Source organism: Porites lutea, chromosome 1 (assembly GCF_958299795.1).
Source record: "Porites lutea chromosome 1, jaPorLute2.1, whole genome shotgun sequence".
Taxonomy (NCBI): domain Eukaryota; kingdom Metazoa; phylum Cnidaria; class Anthozoa; order Scleractinia; family Poritidae; genus Porites; species Porites lutea.
The window spans coordinates 18,040,252-18,048,797 of NC_133201.1; the positions used below are offsets into that span (position 1 = coordinate 18,040,252).

Genomic DNA, 8,546 nt, shown 5'->3' on the forward strand with positions numbered 1-8,546 from the left:
TTTGTCGGAGTGTCTCAACATTTTTGCAACTGGTTGTAGCATACACTGTACTAATATTACCACAAAGATTTGTACATGTAATGCATGCTCATGTAGTGAATGAATCAGTGTTAATTATTTTAAACTTTAACATTACACTGTACATGTAAGTACAGGTGTAAGCAAATCGTTTTTGACCAAAAATAGGTAAATCTTATTAAGTTTTAATTTTTGTGTGGTTTATTAAAACAAATTTGAAATGATGATAATTTATTTGTTTGTGCTCAGATACTTATTAAAGGAATAATACATGTATTATGCTTTTGCCTGTTTCCTTGAAATTGAGTGCATCAGTTTCACTCAATTTCTTTTTGGTTATGGGTGTTGGAACAGGTACATTCATTTATTAATTATTCTATTTTATTTCACTCATCAAGATGAATAATTATACTGTAGGTATTCTCCACACTGTTTTCCTTACATTTCCTATCTTGGTACTGATGAGGAGAATTTTTTAACATTGAAGACTTTTTTTTCTTAGTGATAATGTTTTGTTATTCTTAGAATCTTTATGTTTGATCAACCTGAGTAATGTTTTAACCCTTTAAGCCCTAACAGTGATGAGCATCAAATTTCTTGTAATATTAATTATTTTATAAAGAAGAGTAAATATAGTGGTCAAAACAATTTTGTTCAGATTTAAGAACCTTAATTCCTGACATACATGAACAATAACAGATCAGTATTCTAAATTACAGGACCTGAATTACTTTTTTTAATTATTATCTGCCATTCAGCATCTGTACCTCACCAATGTTTCTGTTGTTATAACACAAAAATTAATGGTCTGATTTGCTGAGTTTTGGATATTTGCTCATGAGTACACTGCAAGCTGGAGAAAGCTGGCGGGTGCTTACATGTAATACATACATGTATACAGAATTAATGATTCCCCTCTTTGCGAGGGTTGGTTTATAATGGCATAGTTTATCATGGTAAGGTTAAAAATGAACAGTTACATGTACAAAAGAGAGGTGGAAAGGAAAAGTTTAGAAGTTTCTTGTGTTCTTGATGTTGGAAGGCAAAAAATTTCGAGTAACTACAAAATAATATTAGTAATAATTATATTAATCATTTTCTTTGTTTTCTTCACAGCAGAGAGCATATCCATTTGTGAAACACAACCAAGATAGCAATTGGGAAAGTTTTTAAAGGATTTAAGGTACCTGATTTGAGCATTACAGTCAACTTTAGAATGTCTTGAAATTAGAATTTGTTATTAGAAATCATACAGTGAAGAGTAAGAAAATTTATGTTGACTTGAAATACTAGACCAAAAATTAAAACAGGTAAACAAAATGTTCAATAAAATATTGCTGAAAGAGAGGAGGCTGGTCATTCTGTAGGATATCATATGTACCACTACAGCATACTGTTTGATCATGAGTTAACATACTGTCACCTGTAATACACAGGCTGTATAATTTGTAGTAGACAGTGTAAATTAAGCATAAAAGTTGCTGCTGCAACATTGTAGTGATAAAATTTGTCTGTGCAAGTGCTTAAAGAAACCTTGCCTAATGTTCTCAGTATTTTTTCTATTGTGTATTTACAAATACCCTTAAATTGATATAGTGGAATGTTTGACTGTTTAAAAATTTGCCTTGGGTACATGTTTGACCCATACAGGCTTGAAAATGCAACCAAATTCAAAGAGAGGTAATGGCTCGGTTTTATATTTCATGTACATGTATGTAACAACAAAAATTAATATTAACTTTATGAGAGTATTATTTTTTATTCTTCTACGGTCTTTGTAAATGTTGGGGGCAGGGGGTAAAGGTTAGTGTTTCAGTCAGCCATGTTGATTTTTTCCTTTATGTACAGTGGAAAGGGTAAGCTAATCCTTTGACAAAGGACAACAACAACTACTAAAGTTTATTAGGGACAGAGCATTATTTTAAGCAAATTTTTGAGAGGGGGCATTTTTGGTTTTCGTAGCTGGCAGGATGGTAAGTGGCACAAAGTTTTGGTAGAGGAGCTGTAAAGCCATGTGGAGAATAAGGAGGAGATGCTCACTGGTAGCTTTGCCGCCAAAACTCTCAAGCACAAAAACAATCTGGCCAGTTACATGCAGGCTCAAAGATTTTCAGGCTGGAGAACTTGTTCTTTTTTTTTCTGCCCACATGCCTGTTAATGATTTTTATTTTCAGGTGAAATCCCATGAACTAATTTTTTAATGCAGTTGCATACATATCATTCATTAGATTTTGTCAGAAAGTTAAAAATGTTTAAAATAACAGCTTACATACACCTGTACTATAAAATACCTTTTTTAAGTGGCATTGCTTGTATACTTGTGACTTTTTCTTTTTTTTTGATAATTCACAGAGAGTTCTGTTTCAATATTATTTTTCAGTGTTTGATATAAGGCAGCTACCATGTGTCATGGGAAGTGCTATGGACAAAAGGTACATCACAAAGACGCTCTTAGAATCTAGGCTGCTTGGGACGTACCTCCTCTCTCCACCCCCTTCCCCCCACCCCAGAAAGAAAAAAATGAAATCTAGATCTTCAGAGGTGCACTTTCCAACACAGAGTGGTTTTTTTATGACTTCCCATTGTGATTATTTTTTTTATGAAGAATAGAGTTAAAAAGACCTACATTAGTTATTTAATTTTTTTGTTTCCTTCTAACGTAAGTTGCATAAATTAACTCTCAGTGGGTATTAAAGGGACAGGTTCATGGTTAAGTGCATGCTCATTAATTAAATTACTTTTTTCCAATTCATTTTTTATTCTGTCGGTTAATAATCCCACTCACATGTATCTCAGCGATCTCAGAGGTATTTCAAAGTAAAAGTGTATTTTAGAAAAACCTGAAGTAGGATGGAGGAGTACTAAAATCGCAGAAAAGCTCATGGATTATGCCAACACTACCAATGTTGAATTTATTGTTGACCCAAAGGTTTTATTCCATGGTTGATTAATTTACAGCTATTTGCAAATATTTAAGTTGATCAAGTGCAAGCGACTGCCAGGGGAGTGTGCAGATTGGTTCTTTGACAACATTATAATATGATCATATTGCTTGCATGTATTACATAGACGATACATCATGCCCTGGCAGAAAAACAGCATTTTGATAAATAAGCATGCGGTGAACCATGAACCTGTCCCTTTAAAGGTCCTGTGAGTTGTGGTGATCACGGCTAAGACAAGTTAACATTTATTATACATTTCTCCCTCTTAATACAATATTGCTTTTTAATATCATATGTACATGTAGACAATATGGGCAAAGGGGTAAAGTTTTAAAAGACAAAGGTCTTTTTTGTGGTCCAGTTGGATTATCACCTCCAAGTTGGGTTGACAGAATCAACTTCTTGGTTTTGCTGAGTGATGACTCTTACTTTCTTTAAATGCAATCCTCCATCTTCGCCTGAGATGGGATTTTCTTGTGCTGATGGCAAGGCAGATTTTGTATATTTCTCAAAACTTTTACTGGATTTTTTTTAATGCTTTTGCTTCTGCCCCACACCCCATCACCTTTCTAATTGCTAGTGCCTTAAAAAAGCAAAGTAAATAAATTTCCATATGGTATTATAAAGCAAAGAATTATAGCAACCATTACCGGGTTAGAGACTTTCTCATAGCCTTGGCAGACAGGTAGGCCTGGGGTGGGGGGTACTCCCGTCGGTATTAAGGTTTATAGGAGTGTTGAGCATAATTAACAGTGTATGCTTTGTGAGTTGTTCAAACTATCCTTGAAAGGGATATTCTTCTTTAGTACTATGAACCTTTTGTAGGATAGCATGACCTAAACTAAACTACATGACTATGAAATACCGTAAAATTCCGAAAAAAAGCCCCTCCATGTATAAGCCCCTCCAAATATAAGCCCCCCAAACCGGTAACGCAAAAAACCCTCCGTTAAATCGCCCCTCCAAATATAAGCCCCCCGGGGGCTTGTACTTGGAAAATTGCCTTCAAATAAAAAGTAAAACAAAACCAAAACGGTAAATTTACTTTCAACTATAAGGCTAGGCTAATCGATTTTGAAACTCAAATTTCCCTCCCTAGATAAGCCCCTCCGAATATAAGCCCCTCCAAAAATAAGCCCCTCAAAAAGGGCCCTTGAAAAATATAAGCCCCGGGGCTTATTTTCAGAATTTTACTGTAACTACATGAACATGTGTATATAAATTAAAATTCAAAGTGATGACAATTGTCTGTGTTAGGATAATATCGTCCCCCTGCTAGCAGAGGCCTCTTTTCCTTGGTCTTCTGCAGTACCAGGAAAAAGAGGCTGCTACCAGCAAAGATAAATGTTCATACAGCATTACAATTTATAATACCAAACAGCTAGAACAAAGTTGTTTTTTTACCCCCATAATTATTGATTATAAGGAAAGGTTAAGCAAGGCAAGTTTTGTTATTGGTTAGTTGTATACATGTACATTTTATGCATACTATCTATCCAAAAGGCCTTCAAGAGAATACTCAGAGAGGAAATCCTACACAGAATGGGCTTTCACAAAGAAAGTGAAATGTTTTTTTTTTTCTGTTTGCAGCCACATAAATACGGATTACAAGATTACAGTGCCACAGAAGAGAAAAAGCTTACAAAGTACTAGCACAGTTATGGACAAGTTTTTGATGCACAACTGAAACCACTGACCCAGTGCAATGGATTGAACAGCTGTACAATGAAGATGTAAGTTAAGCATTAACAATTAAACTATTATTCAATGCCAGTGTGGCTTTTACAGACTGTATGCTAATGTATGCAGTCAGAATTTACTACGGAGATTTTGAGAAGGTCTTATGTTTCTGGTTGGTGCCACTTTGAAATGGGGGAGTTCCTCTGAATAGTATACATGTAATTATTGAATATGTTAACAGTAACACACATGCAGTTCTAGACTGTATCACTCTACAGCTTCAAGAGACCACTCACCATTAACACACAAGGTTGTGCTGGCAGGAAATGGCAGCCGATGGGATTGTATTTTTTTGCAGACAATAATTATTTTTGTTGGACCGGACGTGTTTTAGGCTGGGAGGAGTGCTTACCTTATTTTCATAGATATTTTTTTTGTCTTTCCTAGGGAATCATTTAAAGCAACAGATACCCTCTTAAGCAGTTACTGATGCCCTGGTTTTTCCAATGCAGGAGGGAATAAAAAAAAAGTTGACAACTTGATGGAATGGTGTTGTACACAACAAAATTAATAGACTCTGAGGAATGTTTACAAACCAAATTAAGTAGCACAACCATACACTTGATTTTAATACCTAACATTTAACAATATAATATTCACATTTTTTTAATTTGCTCATTTGTAAAAATAAACTTTCTACACCTTTTTGTCAGTAGTTTAGTATTGTACACTTCTGGAGCTTAGTGCAGCTGCATGACAAAATATTATTGAAAAACCATAGGGAGATCATAGCCCCTGTCTCTGTTTCGCTGTTTGATCTCAATGGCTTCTCTTACTTTTCATCTCTAATTCACTGGCTAACTTTCTGGCCTGTTTTGTCCAGATATTCATGGACAGCGGGAAAGTGTTGCATTTCAGGTTTAGTATTTTGAGACTCTTCCTACCCATACTGGTTAATCACTACTTGGAGTTGTACTTTAAAACAGGTTCTGGTTATAGCTTTTGGAACCATCAGACATCTGGTATGGTAGATTGAAGCAATTGCGTATGGTTTTTTCAGCATATAACCAGTATGAGGCTTACCATAATATTATGTTCTCATGTTATTCCACATAATTAGTAAAAAAAGGGCTTTTCAAAATGTCTGTCTTAACTGACATCTGTTCCTTGTTTGCAGCCGGGCAGGATACCGTAAGAACGTCGTATGTACGTGGTTGGTTTGCGCGTAGTGTTAGTCTTGATCATACAGTGTAACCAACAAACAAGTAAAAAAGTCCAACTTGCAGCTCAAATAGCTCAGATAGATCCTCGAATATCCCGGGCCATTTTCGAACCCAACTCCTTCCAGAAGTTTTCAAGTTGATGGGATAGTGATTCCGATTTTTAAAATTAAAACGGAGTCTGTTCGAGAAAAGGTCCATCTCTCATTTCCCACGCGTAGATTTTTCAAAAGCAGTGCAAATTTTCAGAAAATCTCTTTCGCAAATAGACTCCATACTAGCAAAGGCCGTATTTACTGTATTTTTAAGTTCAAAGGGATAATACTTCCTCTTGTTTAGTCCTCTTCTCTTTAGTCTCAAATTGCAGGTACGCCATTCTTCTTCAAAAAGCCGCGCATAGGGTTTTTAGAACTTGGCTTTTGGACTGCAGGAACGCAAGCTTTATCAGCGCTACCTGGCTTAATGTGAGCTTTTCTTAGCCAACTCGCATTCAAATTTGCCGCTTCGCTGATTATGAAAAAGTAATGATGTCCCTAAATTCTGCGGGATGGTTTGGAAGAGGTGTAAATAGGTCATTTCCGAATTCCCTAAGGTTAAGCGCTCAAGGGAAAAAGAAAAGCGCGTGGGGGAAAAGGGAAGGAAGAGCCTGCTGTAAGAGCCAGTGTTTTGTATTCCGCCCACCAATTTCCGTACTAATCCGATCACGACAACTGTAAATACATGACCAATCACAAGTATGTAGGGGCGCTTCCCAGTATGGTTCAAACTGAATTACTTTGTTTACCGGAACGAGCAAAATAAAACATTTTTACTGTTCTGGTTCCCGTAGCAAACACGACAAACAATGATCAGTTTCGTGTGAATGCACAAAACCTTTGGTCTTGCCTCATCAAACACAATGGTCGCAAAAAACGGAACAGTCGCCAGCTTGAGAGGGGAATAATTTATGAAAAGGGGAAGGGGGAATTTGGGCGCGCGAGGGAGAAAGGAAAGGAACGCCTGCAAGGGGACCATTGTTTTCTCCATTTTTCACACTCAGATTCTGAGCGTGAAAATAGTGATTGGTCAGAATTAATTAAATGTCAATCTACGACTTGATACCTTTTCCAGATTGGTTGAAAACAACATCATGCCATTTGAGTAACTAAACATATGTTGTTAGTGAAGCGTGATGAGATTTCCCTACGGGAATTCATCGTTAGAAGGCATCAATTTCAGCTTGAAAGGAGAAAAGAAAAATGCAGTTAAAGAACCGTATGAAGGAAAAGGCCTGCCAGCAGATGCGTTTTACTGACTGGTTTTGAGACGTATCATTTCCCAACGGCTTGTGGGTTTTACTCGCCAGAGGAAAGAAAGGAAAATCATGCTGCCTTTGTGCTTGTTATCTGCTAACTGACCCGCGTTATCAACGGCAAAAATAATAATTACGGTTCTATTATCCGTTCTTTAAGGAACATTTGTTTAAATGCTTTAAGAAAAATCAGCTTCATTAGCCCAATGACACCTTAAAGCAATGATTTTCAAATTCCGCACACACACAATGCATAAATTCATTCGGCAAACAGTTCTAGTTTTTAGATTTTTCTATTTCACAATTTTTTGAGCCAAGTCAGTTTGTAACACCTGAAGTATGACACGATAACAGTGATATAGTGTGACGTAAGAAAATATCCCTCAACAAAAAAAACAGTGTGTTGAAAGTTTTAATATTGATTGTCTGTTGGCCTGAGAATAGCCGACCACTACTGGTTCCCCCGTGAAACGACGTCTGACTAACGCACGTAGAAATTTCATATCAACAGAGGATGACCAATGAGGTGTTACTACTCAGAGTGCTTCTGATTGGTTGAAACAAGTTTCACTTTTGAAATTATGAATATATGAAAATCATATATGTGAACTGCGGAGTGTAGAATTATTTGAAGGAAGATCATCGCAGTTTTATACGCAACTTATGCAGTTGCGAAAACAAAGCCTGAATAAAATCCAGGCTTGTACGGGATTCGAACCCTTGACCACTGCTATTCCGGTGCAGCGCTCTACCAATTAAGCTAACAAGCCAACTGGGAGCAGGACGTTGAACTGGTTCGTGATAAACCCGTGAAAGGATAATGATGAAATTATAAATATATTACAGTGCACTGTAAAATCATATATGTGAGCTGCGGAGTGAAGAATTATTTGAAGGAAGGTCATCGCAGTTGTATTTAACGCAACTTATGCATGCAGTTGCGAAAATAAAGCCTGAAAAAAATTCAGGCCGTAGACGTGGATCACGCACAAGAGTTGAGTGGAATGGGGAAAGGATATACCGACATAGCTTTCTTCTGTGTTTTCTGAATAAATACCATCAAATAGTTCGTCACGATGCTTACTTGCCTCTTTGATTGAAAAAGAAATCTAGTCTACAAGCCATGGAACTTTTAATCAGAACTTCGGCTACTTACATGAGCAGCACGTTTTGATCAAGGAAACTAGCTTTCTTGAAAGTAAACATATATATTTCATTAGAAATCTTTCAGTGGCTTTTTTTTCACGTTGCTTTTGTAGCTTTTGTCTTGTATCAAAGCGCTTTACTATTGAATTTCGCCATGTGTTAAACCGATTGTTGCTTGCGTGAAGGCCATTTGCACGATATTGGTAACCACTTTTTTGTAAAGGGGAATTACACTCTCCCTTCGCC

General features: G+C 36.5%; 1 protein-coding gene and 1 non-coding gene across 2 annotated transcripts in view; one reads left to right on the forward strand and one right to left on the reverse strand.

Annotated features, from left to right (window-relative positions):
* The window catches only part of LOC140946075 (uncharacterized), a 189,225-nt gene that overhangs the window by 153,058 nt on the left and 27,621 nt on the right, over positions 1-8,546 (forward strand). The gene's annotated exons all lie outside the window — the stretch shown is intronic.
* Trnas-gga (transfer RNA serine (anticodon GGA)) lies at positions 7,852-7,924 on the reverse strand. The gene has a single exon. It is a non-coding gene; the product is annotated as a tRNA-Ser (tRNA).